Here is a 15,824-nt window from a genome sequence, read left to right as displayed (position 1 = left end):
CTTTTTCTGCATCCCTTCTATTATTCCTTCCTTTCCCAACGTCCTCAGGCCTTTCATGTTGACCAGTCTCTTTCGTGAAAGAGAAGAAATGATCTGATAGTGGTACCTCTCCTAGGAATATTTGCATGTTGAGAGGTCAATGCGATCACACAATTTCACAAAAACAAATCAGTGACAAGGGGATTTAGTGTTTATCGTCCACTAGACAGAAACCATGGACGTAGGTTCATCCTCTGTGTCGCCAACTCAGCGACAGGGGTTGTGCTCTGAAAGTTGGTGGAGAGGAAGCCTCTCCCTAAGGGCTAACAACGAAGCCACATTCACTTTGTCTAAACTGCCCCTGTGGTACATGGTTTTGATGTCAATAAGCCACATATCCCAACCTCAGAAATTCTTTACAGTCCTTTCTTCAATAGTTTAAAGGAGAAAGAAAAAAATTTCAGACATGCTAATTCTGTGCACAGCTCTTGCATTAAGTCATTAAAATCCCTCCTTAAAGCTTTTCAGGTACTTAACTGGATTTAAAAGAAAAGTGTAGGACAGTTTGTATTTCAAGAATTATATTATACTCAGTGGGCTTAGTCCATGTTTTTTATTTTTTCTAAACTCGAAATAGCTCCCAGCTCTATGTGGAGAATAATAGTAATGCTAGCAGGCACAGCAGTCTCCCATTTTTTCAGGCCGCAGGATTCCTCGTTACACACAGCTAAGATAATGTTCTGCATGGATACACTGGGTGCTCCCCAAACATCAAGGCATTTATGCAATATGTCGTTTCACTGGTGAGGAAAGAGAAATTTCAGGGTGGGATCAGGGCAGCAAGAGACTTGGAAGTGCTACGACATTATTTCACAAACTGTATATCTCCATCCAAAGATATTTCATACTGTAGACACTATCAATTTCACCCCACTGTTTTTTTAGCATCTGCTAAAATGTATTTGCTTTTATCCCTATGACGACATTAGCACGAGGAACTGAAGTGTTCCCATTCTGCTACGTAGCAAAGCTTCATTCCCCTGGCACCTACACCTGCCACTGTTGCTTTCTGAACCTTCAATACCCAACAAACGATGTAACTGAAGGCTTCATCTCCGTTATCCCCACCACCAGGGTGTGGTATGACGAAGGTAAATACAACTCTGCTTCTCCTCCTCCCTTGTATTTCTTCTCAGAGGTATCCCTTCCAGTACCTCATTCGCTTACCTGTGCAATACTTATTGAGCACCAATTGTGTACAAGAAATTTATATTCTTCACTACGATTCAATTCTCTGACAGGGCCTTTTTGGTGTGTGCTGGTGTTGGTGGTGGCTGGGAGATTCTAAGAGGTAGTCAAGAATGTCTACCAAACTCTTGGGAGTTTGGGATTGACATGTACACACTGCTACATTTAAAACAGATAACCAACAAGGACCTACTGTATAGCACTGGGAACTTTGCTCAATACTCTGTAATAACCTAAATGGGAAAAGAATTTGAAAAAGAAAAGATACATGTACATGTATAACTGAATCACTTTGCTGTACACCTGAAACTAACATAGCATTGTTAATCAACTATAGTCCATTATACAATTTTTTAAAAAAAAAGTATGTCATAGAGATATCCACTTCTAGCCAAGATGAATAACAGTGACCAGACTTAGCCTCCTGCCTGAAACAACTAAAAAAAAGACAAAATATATTTTAAAAAGAGGTTTTCAAGAAATTGGACACCAGAAAATTAAAGGTAACCATCACTGAGAGACAAGAAAGAAATGAGGTGAGCCTAACAATTGTCCCAGTTTCCTAGTTGGGGAGAGTTCCCAGGTTGTAGCGCAGAAGAGGAGACCCCAGGTAGAACCCTGAGGTGCGCCTGAGTTGAGGAAAGGAAGCTGGAAGTCCACATAGGCCAAGGCAGCTAGAATTCACAAAGAAGGGTAACCAGAGAGGAGAGAGCTGCAGACAGAGCTCTGAAGATCTACAGTGGATCGCCCTGGAGTATAAAAGAATTATACCCCATAATGGAATTCTGCCCAGAAATGACACAGGTGACAGGATTAGTAATAGACCAGAACATTGAAGCAGTTATGACAACTGTATTTCCTATGTTCACTATGACGAAAGATTGAACATGTTAAGCAGAAACATGAAAATATATAAAAAATGCAAATCAAACTTCTGGACGTGAAAACTATAATCCCTGAGATGAAAAATGTACCATATGGGGATGATAATAGATCAGATGCTGTAGCTGAAAACAGTACTGAATTTTCAGACAAAGAACTGGAAACTATCCAAAAAGAAACACAGAAAGAAAAAAGACTGGAAAAAAAGGAGCAGATCTTCCATGAGTTGTGGAACGTCTTCAGGTGGCTTAATATACATGTAATTGGTATCCATGAAAGAGACGGGGCAGATAAAATACTTAAGGGTATAATGATCAAATTTTTTCCTAATTAGATGAAAACTATAAACCCACAAGTCTTAGAATCTCAACAAACCCCAAGCACAATACCCATGAAGAAAACTACACCAAGGAACATCACAATTGGGATGCTTAAAACCAGTCATAAAAAGAAAAAAATTTAAAGCAGCCAGAGGAAAAAAAGACACGTTATGTACAGAAGAGCAAAGATAAGGAGGATAACAGACTTCTCACTGGAAATAAGACATGAGAAGACAGTGGAGCTGCCAAGTTTAAGGTACTGGAAGAATGAAACCGTCAACCTACAATTTTATATCCTGTAAAAATGTACTTCAAAAATGAAGGCAAATATTTTTTAAATGCAAAAGCTGAAATAATATTTTAGAAACTATGTGGATAATATAAAAACTTTTTTCTTATTATACAATGCTCCCTAAGAGATCATTTGCATTTAAAACAAAAATAAGAAAAATGTATTGAACAGATTTTAAACATCATTAGTAGTTCAGGAAATGCAAATTAAAACCACAATGAAATACCATTACACACCTATTAAAATCTCTAAAATTAAAAATACTGATGGTAATCTGCTGTAGAAAAAAATTAAATTTTAAAAAATACTAATGGTGTAGAGCAACTGTAACCCTTATGCACTGCTGGCAGGAACGTAAAATGGTACAACCACTTTGAAGAACAGTTTAGCCATTCCTTAAGAAGTTAAACATACACCTACCAGCCATTTCATTTCTAGGTATTACTTAAGATATATGAAAGCCTAAGTCCACAGAAGTACTTGTACACAAATGTTCACTGCAGCTTTATTTGTAATTGTCAGTAACTGGAAACAGTTCAAATGTCTAACGACAAATGAATGGATAAACAAGTTGGTATATCCATATGATGGAATTCTACTCAGCAGTACAAGAAATGAACTACTGATACATGCAACAACATGGATGAATATCAAAATAATTATGTTGAGAAAAAGAAGTCAGACAAAAAATAGTACATATATGTAAACTGCTAGAAAATACAAACTAATCCATATTGGTAGAAAGCAGATAAATGGTTGTTTGGAGACTGAATGGGGTGGGAAGGGGATTCCACAGGTATTACGTATGCTAAATTGCACTACTTTAAAGTTAAACTATATGCTTTATATATATGAAGCTTATTGTGCCAATTATACTTCTATAAAGCTGTTTGTGAAATATAAAAGAATGGCATTTAAGACATGGAAACAACCCAAGTGCCCATCATCAGACGACTGGTTTAAGAAGATGTGAGATATATATATATATGATGAAATATTACTTAGCCATAAAAAAGAATGAAATATTGCCATATGCAGCCACATGGATTGACCTAGAGGTTATCATACTAAGTAAAGTAAGTCAGACAGGGAAAGACAAATATCATATGATATCACTTATATGTGAAATCTAAAATATGACACAAATGAACTTATTTACAAAACAGAAACAGACACACAGACATAGAAAACAAATTTATGGCTATCAAAAGGGAAAGGGAGGGGTGGAGGGATAAATTAGGAGTATGAAATTAACAGATACAAACTACTATACATAAAATAGATAAGCAACAAGGATTTACTGTATAGTACAGGGAATTACGTTCAGTATTTTGTAATAACCTATAATGGAAAATCATCTGAAAAAAATATACATGTATAACTGAATCACTTTGTTGTACACCTGAAACTAACACAATACTGTAAATCAACTATACTTCAATTAAATATATACAATTAAATATATAAAATATATATTTAATGCCATTCTCTTATACATACACGTATATACATACATATATATATATACATATAAAAGAATGGCACCAAATATAAATTTATTGGCAGGGATTTTTTCTTTTTGGTCCATCTTAGCTGTGGTTTTCCAACCATAGATGAATGGCTGACACTTACTATATACTTATTAAATATTTTTTGAATCCAAAATACTAGAACTGGCATGTGGTTACAGTTGTCACATATATCTGTGCCATGTTGCTTTTCCACAGATGCCCATTCTATTAAGATATGCCCTTGCTGTAAATTTTTCCTAGCCAAGCTAGTGGCATTCTATCATTTAAAAAAGCTTTAAGCTTAGCAGTACTTTTTTGATTCTTTTCACTTGGTTACTGGGGATTCTTAAATACTGGATTTTTAAAATATCACATGGACCCTTATTTGCTTCAAACTTGGAAACAACGCTTAGGGCTGGCAGAGATAGCTAGCTGTCCACCAAATATTTATGATTCCCTTCCATAATGTAGAGCAATTGTTGGGAAGGGGCTGCCCTGTCAAAGAGTACATTTCTCAGCCTCAGGCCCCAGTAAATAATTTGTGTGGCCTGGTGTAAAATAAAAATGCTGACCCCACTTTTAAAAAATTATCAATAATTTCAAGATAATGATAACAGAGCATTAAACCCAGCACGGCACCCTTCTAGGCATGAGGCCCTGCGCTGCACAGGTCATTAGCCTGTGAAGCTATACCTGCTCAGCCCCCATTGCATCTGGAGAAGGGGATAAAGAAGGGTGTGATTAGTTCTTGTCAACGGAACGTGAGCAGAAGTGGTAGATATCACTTCAAGCCAAGATCGTTAAGAAACACGTGTGTCTTCTCCATCCTCTCTCTTCCACCAGCTGAATATCACTGGTCAGAGTGAGCTCGGATGCCTGGGTTGTGCATGTCAGAGCCTCCATGGTCCCAGATCTCAGAATAACTGTGTTCCACGGATCCTGCTTTCCCCACCCTCCACTTCAGCTGGTACCAAACACAAAGTTTGGATGTTACTTAAGTAAAAAATAAATGTTTGATATCATAAGCCCCTAAGACTTGGGAGTTTCCTGTTATGGCAGCCAGCAATACCTTAACTAATATAAGAGTTGAGGAGATAAAACTCTGAGCTGAAATCCCTTAAGACAGGCAGAGGAGTCCACTGTTCTGCTCATACTAAGTCTCAACCTCCAATTCTCCTCTCTGTTCCATGCCTGCTTTGAACATATGTTAGGTTCTTAAAGCACATTCATCCATTCATTATTTCAACAGATAGTTTTGAAGCACCTCCCATGTGCCAGCTACTGGGTACTAGGGATTCAGCAATGCACAAGACAGATGAAGTCCCTACCCTCATGAAATGTACATTCAAGTGAAAGACGCTGTTGAATAAGTGAATGAAAGAAGAGATGAATATATCAGAAGAAAAATAAACAGCACCCAGGTCAGAGTGGATGGTTTTACTTCCCAGAAACTGTCGTGATACATAAGAATCACCATAACATCAGTTAAGACCATCTTACACCACCGTAGGAGCTTAGCAGTACTTTTTTGATTCATAACCCCCTATGGGTAGCAAATGCCCCAATATATGAATGAGTTCTAAACCATCATCCAGGAAACCTGCAACCACCCATGATAGGAGAGAAGTAGTAGAAAGTGGGGAGAATTATTGATTCTCTTCCTAATCCAAAGTTAAAAGCTTAGAGAAATACCAACTGAGAAATAGCCATTTTTGCCCATAAACCAGATTCCATTCTGCCTGGCAGTACCATTACCTTTGGAAGATAAGCACATACTCTCTTAGCATAAAAAATACATAGTATTTTGGATCTTGTTGTAAAAATCTTACAGAAATAGCTACAACACAACTGTATAATAATGAACTTACAGCAGTATGACAACCATATATGGTACAGCAGGCTTTCAAATTCAACATCTGAAGCAATAATTTTTAATTACTGTAATTTTTTTTACATCTAAGCAATTTTAACAGCAAAATATTTTTTAATTAGTCACATGCAGAAACTATACAAATTAGCTTAAGCCCCCATTTCCCCAAACTCAAGAGATTTCTGAAGGCCTTGCCCAAACTCAGACATGGCCTTTGATGTAAGTCCAGCCTTTTACTTTCCCTTTTCTCACACTGAAAAATCAGTCCCTTCAACCCCAGCAGAAATAAACTACTCTCGAATGTTAATTATCTACTCTGTCTTTTTACTTCTTTAAGCACAGGCATATACAAAATATGCAGCTCAGTGATCTGTCTCAATGGGAACATACCCACATAAGCACTTCCCAAGTTAAGGAGTAGAATAGTCCTAGACCTCAATCCACTTCTGTCCCTTCCCAATCATAATCCTTTCAGTCCTTCCCAGAGGCAACCTACATCCTGATGTCTAACACCATAAATTGGTTTTGTCTATTTTTGAAATTTATATAAATGGAATCATACCATATGTATTTTTTGCTCTCCTGACTTCTTATTTTGAAAACTTTTTAAGCCTAGAGACAAGTTATGACTGTATTTTTAAAAATCCATATATCATTAACCTAGATTTACTAGCTGTAAATATTTGACCACACTTGCTCAATCTACCTCTCTCTCTTTTGATAGATGCAGGATTGGTAGATAGATGATAGACAGATAAATGAATTATTAAGAAGTAAATTACAAATTATGGACATGACACCTCATTTTTAAATACTTCACCATGCATGTCCTAAGAATAAAGCCATTCAATTACATAACCATAATATAATCACACTTAAGAAAATTAACAATTCCATAATATCTAATATCCAGCCCATATTTACTTTTCCTCAATTATGCAAAAAATGACTTTTATAAATTCATTTTCTATGCAGTAGTCAATCAATTCTCTCTTATTACATTTGGTTGTTAACTGTCTCTTTAGTCTCTTTTAATCCAGTACCTAAGCCCACTCTTTTGCCCTCCATGACCTTTCCTTTTAAGACAGTCTAGACAAATTTGCCTTTAAAGCAACACACACTCTGAATTTGTCTGTTTCTCTATGGTGTCCCTTAACTTGTGCCTCCATCCCCTGTATTTCCTCTACTCTACAGATTAGGTCTAGCGGCTTCATGAATTTGGGTGAAATATTTTTGGCAAGAATACTTTATAGAAGTCTAGCCTATGTTTACATCTCTCCAATACACTTTCATATTCACTCTTCTCATATAAATTCCTTCCCAATCCTCTGTGGCTCCTTCCAAGAAGAGTAGCAATTAAGCCAGGAAACCTACAGTAAAACTGAAGAGGTTCGCAGAAAGTATGGAAGAAAATCTTGTCAATATATGTATAGCATTTAACTTAGAGGGCTGCAGCATCTTTTTTTTTTTTCATTGAGGTTTTAGTTCCCCGACTCTCATAATGGAAAAACGGAGTCTTAAATTTCATGTAAGAAGGACAGCTTTCTCTGTTTTCTTACTATTTTAGAGAGAGGTAGCCAAGTCTGATTTTGCAGTTACCATTTATTAAAGACAAATATTTAACAGTGCATTTCATGTCTATCAGCATCAAAAAAAGGCAGAAAAAGAGAAGTGAAATAAAATTAGAGAATTAAGAGGTGAACAAAAATAGTATAGAGAAGTGACTTTCAAGCTTTTTAGACCATGACTTACAACCAAGTATACACGAGAATATATAAAATGAAAAAAAGTCATAAAACCATACATAAAACCCTCATACGTGTGAAGAAACCCTGACACTTTATATCCTAGTCTCTCATTAATTTTTTAAAAAGAAAAGAATCTGTGTTTTATCCCTAAAATTTTTATAACCCCCCAATGGTGCATGCCCAGGAGTTGGGGGAAGAATGCATTAGGCTAGCTAGTCGAAGTGGTTAGCAAAGAAATAAGGAGGAATTGGAGTACGAGTAATAGTCCACCTCAGTAGAGCATTATATTTTAATTATTCAAATCAATGTTTTCCTTCAGTTTAGCATCTTATAAAAAGCAACTAGAGTCAAAAGACTTGAGTTTGAATTCTCGCCTAATTATTTTCAGCTACCTTGAGCGTGTCCCTTGGACTTTGGGGGATTGGAGTCCTCTGCTGTGAAATGGACATGATATCAACAAGTAAAAGTTAAAGGAGAAAGGGATGTGAAAGAACTTGGCACAAAGCAACAAGTGAAAGCTGTGTTATGGTTCTAGGAAGTTAGCTCTAAAGCCATAGTACTACAACCACCCTTTCCTTGAAGAAATCAGAGCACGTAAATCATGTGAGCTTTCAGAATTATTTTCAAGTGTGCCCCTTTGCCCTGATAAACCATCACTTCTGGTGTTTCAGACTATTTGGAGAAGAGTAAGTTAGACAGTGAAAAGCACTGGGCAAAAAAGGTCTCCGTATATAACTAAATCCTCCCTGACTGACAAGATTTTTGGATCAAGAAATGATGGAAATTGGCACAAATGACCAGCTCAAATGATGTGAATTTCCTGCGATGAAAACAGTAATTGAAAACCAGTAAAATGGTTTAAGTTTGTGCTGGTTTATTCCTCTAAGCGGATGTGTCTCGCTTATCATTTGTTTTAATTATTCCTGATGTGTTGCCTATCACATCACAAGCTCCTTCAAAGGGAAAGGAATAAGCAGTTGTCATAACAACAAAGCTCTTCATTACCCTGGGAACCTTGGACAGCTTTATTTAAAATGAAGGAGAAAAAAGAAGCCTAACCAATTAGCTTTATCAGTCTGATTCATGTTCTTAAACTGATAACAGTGTTTCCTGAAGAACTTACAATTTGATGGGGAATGTGTCATGAATATTTATGGTAACATAAAACTCAGAAAAAAATTGGCTAGCTAATTATCACTTGGAAGGTGCTTCTGGTCAAATTTCTGCCCAGTGATCCATTTGATTTTTTTTTAAATGACTTTTATTAAACAAATCGAAGAATTAGTGGGACTTTTGCCAACATATATCCACTGGTTCAAGAACAGCAATGAGACCTATTTAGGTTTAAACTTTAAAGCCCAGGCTTCACCCTCAGCTAATGTGATTTGTGTTAAGTTTGCATTGTTACACCAGAAATGTTCTCACCTGCCTTCCACCCTTCCTTCTCTGTGCCAGAGATACAGAGGAATTCCCCAGAGAGTTTTAATTCCGCCCTTCTCCGCAAAATTAAAAAAGCAGATGTTTTCTTCTGGCTTCAGCAGATAAGACTGAGAAGTAATTATTGTTCTGGTCCCAAATCCCACAGGTGTTTTCATTCCTACCCTGTGACCACAGGAAAAATAAACAGTAAACCTAAGAAGGTCTAGGTGGGGCACTCTTCAAGTTCAGACTTGAAGCCAAATGTCTGACTATCTCGTGCAAGTGAAAAACTATGCAGAAGTAGGCAAACTTTGTCTGCAAAGAACTAGACATTAAATATTTTTTGCTTTATGGGACCTAAGGTTTCTGCTGTCACTACTCAACGTCGCCATGCTTGAGTGAAGCAGTCTTAGACAATAAGTAAACCAGTGGGTTTGGCCTGATTTGGTCCTGCCATTGTTTGTTGACTCAAAAGGGTTCCCAAGAAATTAGATATCAACCACCAAAGGAACAGTGCGTAAGTTCTTCAAATAAACAGCGGTGAACACTTGGAAAGCATGTTCACAAAGTTGTTTTCACATACATTATTTCATTTAATCCTGAAATGAGGATTACTCTAAGAGGCAGGCATATCATTTTTTTATCTTACACATGAGAAAACTAGTCCTGGGGTGCTCAGGTAACCTCCTTGCTTTTCAAACAGCTGGTCTCTTTTAATGATCTTTCTACCACACACCCAACTGTCCTGTAAACAGTGCACTTCATATAGATCAAACAGAAAGAAGTAGGAATGATAACAATTTCTAATTCTTATCATTATTCTATGGATAAATGTACTTAGCGCTCAAGTGAGTGAAAAAAAAAAAATCCATCAACACTCCTCAAGCTCTGCTGAGTCCCCCCAGTACTAACTCAAGCATTAGGCCAAGCTGTGAGTGACCAGAAAGCCAGAAAATTCTGTGTTCTGGGTCCCAGGATCAGAATTTAACCACATAGGCCTGGTTTGCTCTAAACTACCTACCTTCACAAACTGAAACCAAGAAGGACTTCATCGATTGTTTGGGGTCAAAAAAGGAAATCTACCAGAAAGAGCCCACACTGAGTCAAATGCAGGAGCATTTATTCATCAGGATTGGGACATTACCTTAAACTCCACATAGAGGAGAGATTCTTTTTTACCAAAGGTTGTGCAGGCAACTATTACTTAATTGTGACAATGATACAGAGTCAGGATATTGCATTAGGAAACACAGATGCACCATCTGTTAAAGAAAAATGATTTAACTGATTTTTTTCCTAGACTTTAGCCTTGTAAATGTTAACTGTACATGGTTCAGCTCAAAAAAGAGTATCCATGAAAAACACTGCCCACAGTGCACCTGTAAGTCATATCTTCCATATCCAATTCATTTCAGTTCTACAAGCACTTACTGAAGGTCTAAGTGTCAGGCATTAGCAAAATAATCTCTGCCTTCAAGGATTTCATACTGTTAGCAGGAAGAATAAAACACATATATAAATGAATAAGACACAAGGAACACTTTGGTGTAGGAAAGGGTTTACTATTACATGGATCCAGAGGATAAAAAAGAGATCTGGAGAAAAAGAAGGAATATTTCATAAAGAAGAGGATCAGGGGAAGTTTCAGAGTGAATTGGAGAGAAAAAAGGGAAGACGGCTGTCCATGAACTGGTGTGAACAAAGACACAAGGGCAGAAAATTGAATTGGAGGTTGGGAGTTAGTTGGTTTAGAGTTTGCCATAGCGGTTAAAACCAAAAGTTCAAGGACCAAGATGCCACTGGCTGAAGGCTTTCCCCGCCCACCCTGGCTCTGCTCTCTCTTTCGGGACCTGGCCAAGGACAGGGCGCCGTCATGGAGTTGACATCCCCATAACAAGGACGGAAAGGTTTGACACGAGGAGCCTGATAAAAGAAATGTTCGCATACTGAGATATAGGGAAGTCATTCTGGCTCATACATGCGTTAACTTGAATTTTATGCTAACTAAGATAGCCTGTTGGTGGCCTATCAAACACACATTATACCTCTGCTTTAATTATTAAAGAAAAAGGGCACATTGACCAGAAGTAAAGAATGTCCATGTTAAAAGTAAAGACTAAATGCCCTCTTCCTGGGACACCAATGCTGGTCCTCCTTTGACGATAAGACTCCCTTCCCAGATGCCACAGCCATGCTGACTCACTGTGTATGTTGTTTTGTGTTGCTTTTTTTTTTTTTGAAAACTTGAAGAAATGTAACCCTGACTTGTTTGTTTGTTTAATAAATTTATTTATTTATTTTTGGCTGCATTGGGTCTTCATTGCAGTGCACAGGCTTCTCATTGCGGTGGCTTTTCTTGTTGCGGAGCACAGGCTCTAGAGCGCAGGCTCAGTAGTTGTGGCGCACAGGCTTAGTTGCTCCCTGGCATGTGGGATCTTCCCGGATCAGGGCTCAAACCCGTGTCCCCTGCATTGGTAGGTGGATTCTTAACCACTACACCACCAGGGAAGTCCTAACCCTCACTTGTTTAATGTTCTTTGTTCTGACAAGATATAAAACCGTGCTGAAAACCCTGCTTCTCCAGAGCGGTTTCTCAGACTAATCTGGGAAGGGGGCTTCCAGGATAGTCCTCAGTTTGGCTCATATAAAACTCTTTTCTATTCTTATTATTGATTGTTTATTGATTATTTTCGTTGACAAGCCCAAGAGCCAGGACATCTCCTTAAGGCTGTTGGCCAATCTGTACAGGCTTCTGGACAAACTGACTCCACCTTCAACCAGGTTGGCCTGAAGAGGCTGTTTGTGTGTCGCACCCACCAGCCGCCTCTGTCCCTTTACCAGATGATCCGGAAGATGAAGTGTCCTGGCCAGGACACTGCGGGCAGGCGGCCGCACCAGAGCCACATCCCCAAGGCCAGGGGCAAGATCCTCCCCCTTGACCAGCTGGCCCTGGACGCCCCCCTCCCAAGGGCTGTGGCCCTGTCCTCCTCTCCAGTCCTTGAAACGGCCGACAGGTGTCCAGGCATCTCGGTAAGGCCCCAGGAACCCCACACGGCCACATATGCTCCAAGGGCCCAAAGGCCAACAGGCCAGCCGTGGCTACAAAAACTAACTCCAGATCCTGCATTGTTATGAAGAAGATTTCAGATGCTGAAAAAAGAAAAAAAAAAAAATGATGAAAGCCCAAGGACCATATTTAGCCTGGAAACTGTTGATTCTCTTTTGGAGTTTACATAGTATTTTTTTTTTAAAAATCAATTCCCACTTTCAAAAGTTGGAAATTTCACATAAGAGTTAGACTTCGGGCTCCTCTTAAAGAACTGGAAGAGCTAGCAACCAGGAATTGTGCAGAGGCTCACCCTCAGACAGGTGTGTCCTTTCCCATGTGTCTGGTCCCCTCCAGATCCACTGTATCTACTTATGTTACCTACACGGCCTGCGTAGACATCTGAAGGGCAAAAACTAGTCAAGAAGAAACATATGAGATATTTTCTAAGAACCTGAAAGAATTTCTTTCTGATTAGGAAGGTGCTTAAAATTATTCTGTTCACTTCACGAAGAAGTAACCAACTATTAAGTTATAAGTCATGAATTAATGAAACAGGAAAAATAGGTTGAGTCATCTATACTGTGGAGCAGCCTGGAATAGATAACTGAGTTGCCTATAAGCTGAAAATTGTTCATTTGATTCAATAAACAATGGTCAGCAGTGGGAGGTTTTTGTACAGATGGAGCTAATTTTGACTTTTTCAAAAGATGTTAATTCTAAAATAAATTTTTTCATGTTTAAGCTTTGTTTCAGCGGCTAAACAGGTTATTTTGTGACTGTGTTGAAAATAAATGTACTGTGAGGTACACTTATGTTTTGATTTATAATTTGCTTGACCTCATCTTGAATCATTTGTGCTATAACTTTTTTTCAGTGCTCTACATGAATTTCAAAACACTTCCCCTAAAATCAAGCATATGTGGAATCACAATCATTAACATACTTTAGTTTTACAAGTTGTGTGTTTGCCCATAACTTTCCTTTTCTTTATACCACTTATAGGCAATTATTTCCAAACAGAAAACAATTCATGCCGAATATATTCTAAAGTGCATTTATAAGTAAAAGGCAATCATTTCTGAGATATATGTTTTCTAAAATTCTTTGCATTTGCTGTTGACTTTTTTTGCAGTTCACTATAAAATGCCAGTTGACTACATAAGGAATTTAAAGTGATTTCTTTTGTAACATTTATATATGCAGAGTCAGCCTTTTGAGTAAACAGTATCTCCAACAAGGACTATTTTTATCCTATATTTAAAACATTCGTGTTTTCCTTATATACTGGTATAATAATTTCAGTAATTTATGGCTTACAATAGAGTTATCTTTTTTTAAGTGAACCAGATAATTTTAACACCTTCCTGTTGATCATTAAATTAGCTCAAGCTCTCTCATCTTTCCTAAGAAACTATGTCACTGAATGCGCACGTCTCACCCTTCAGCCTCGTTTGCTTGTTTTTCATTTCTTTCTGCATTCTATTACCTCTCCTCTCCCACTTGGGTTATTGGCAAAGGCTAAGTCTAGCAACAACTACTAGTTATCCATCAGCTAAGGTTATTTTTCATTTCTGTTGCCTCTAGAACCATTTGTTTTTAGAACTATAGTCTCTTTAGCTCATTACAACTGAGTTTGAATTTGACACTTGTATGTGAATTGCACGTATTTTTATTTCCCGGATAGGGCCTGCCTGATGACAAATTTTAAAATAATCTCATTTTCAAGGCAAGGGATCTTAAGCCAACAAAAGCTTATCCTTGACAAGAGAACAGAGAGAGAAGACTATAATTGTTTTGATAATCATTGGGTTTCTGTATGAGATGCTCACATGTGTGCACAGATTTAGGTGGTGACTGTACCAGGCACACCTCATAAATCAATCTGGCAGGTCCTCATAACCACTTGTGCTTTTCACATCGGAATTTCGTACGTTTTTCAACGTCTTCCTTGTGCTGAAATCCCGAGATCATGTGTATTATTCCAAAAGTGTTTCACCAAGGAGATGTCAACAGACTTGCCTGTTTCCCTTGACGCATAATGTGATTTCTTTGTTTAGTCTAAAGTCATATTCTTTCTTTTCTGCACCCCCTCGCATTCCATGTTCATATGAATTTGTCACCAGTTATAACCCCAGTCCATTTAGCATTACCAAGTTTTTCCTCCTACTTGAATATCTGTGTTTCATTGCACATTTTCCAAATACAATAGCTCCATTTATCAAAACATCACTACTTGGAATAATTCTCTGTATATCATTAGTGGGCAAATTTTCTGTTCATATTTTATGCTCATCCACACTCTAGTAGGAATTTGGGGGTGATTTCGAGGAGCCCCTCTAACAAATAATTGCATCAAATTCCAAAAATATAACTGCTACTGAATTTCCTTTATGTGGACGTCTGGATCTCTAACTTCTTCCAGCTTAAGGTTTTAAGTTCATCTAGCATCACTGGAATTAGATGATTTCTACATCTTCATGATCTATAGAGTAAAGCCATCTCTGTGTTCAAGAAGGAATCCGAGACTCTAAATTACTTACAACAGAGATTGACGGTGCGATATGCTAGGTTTGTAAGGACTATCACTGATCACATATTATAAACAGCTTTGGTACATATCTTACAATAATGTCTTGCGTTGCCATTCAAGTCTTATATTTAACTTTTTATGTCTTGTCTCCTCAAATAGATTCTAAATGCTTGAGAACATGGTGTGTGTGTGTGTGTACATGTGAGGGTGCTTCTTGGGATTTTCCACAGCTTCTAGCAACATACAGTGTACATAACAGAGGCTTAGAAATACATGAAGAAAGAAGGAAGGGGGGAAAGGGGATGGAAAGAGGCGATGGGAATCAGAGCCCTTGAATAATACAAGGATGGGAAAAGCAGGGGGTCCAGGGATTACTGATCATATTACCAAGTCACCTGTCACTAAAATTTCAATAGGGAAGAGAAGAGGTAGATTGCGAGAGGTAGACCAATCATATACTGCTTATGCTCTTTGGAAGAAAAAAATCAGTGATACTGTAGAGAAAAGGAAAATTCGCAGCTTTGAAAGAGGCTGGACCAAACATGAAATATAAAGGGTGGCTGGATAGCAATAGCTGGATATTCAGCACATTCTCGACAGTCACTCAAGTACACAGCAGGGACTCAGCACACGTTTAGGATCCATTAACAGTAACATCTCACCATTTCTGTGAACTTAGCCGTATGCCAGTCACGGTGCAAAGGGTTTTATGTGAATTATCTATCGTGAAAAACTCATGAAATTTATATAAACAGGTAATCAATTCATTTTATATAAACACTTATTTAATGTATGTGACTCCCCTTATCGGATTCTTGCTACAGCTCTATATTGTAAACACCCTTCTAATCTCCATGTGTACGTTTATGCAGATGAGGAAACTGAAGTTACAAATGAGGAGTGACTGACCCAAGCTTTTACAACTCGCAAGTAAGTGGCTGGGCAGAGTTCAAACCCAGGTGCTCTAACTGCAGAG

General features: G+C 37.9%; 1 pseudogene; it reads left to right on the top strand.

Moving 5' to 3' along the window:
* The first annotated feature begins 955 nt into the window (after window positions 1-955).
* On the top strand, window positions 956-12,381 carry LOC137202711 (large ribosomal subunit protein eL18-like; annotated as a pseudogene).
* Window positions 12,382-15,824: the final 3,443 nt, after the last annotated feature.

This window comes from Pseudorca crassidens, chromosome 11 (assembly GCF_039906515.1).
Source record: "Pseudorca crassidens isolate mPseCra1 chromosome 11, mPseCra1.hap1, whole genome shotgun sequence".
NCBI lineage: Eukaryota > Metazoa > Chordata > Mammalia > Artiodactyla > Delphinidae > Pseudorca > Pseudorca crassidens.
Note: the sequence above shows the minus strand (reverse complement) of the source record. Positions and strands in the feature narration are given on the sequence as shown.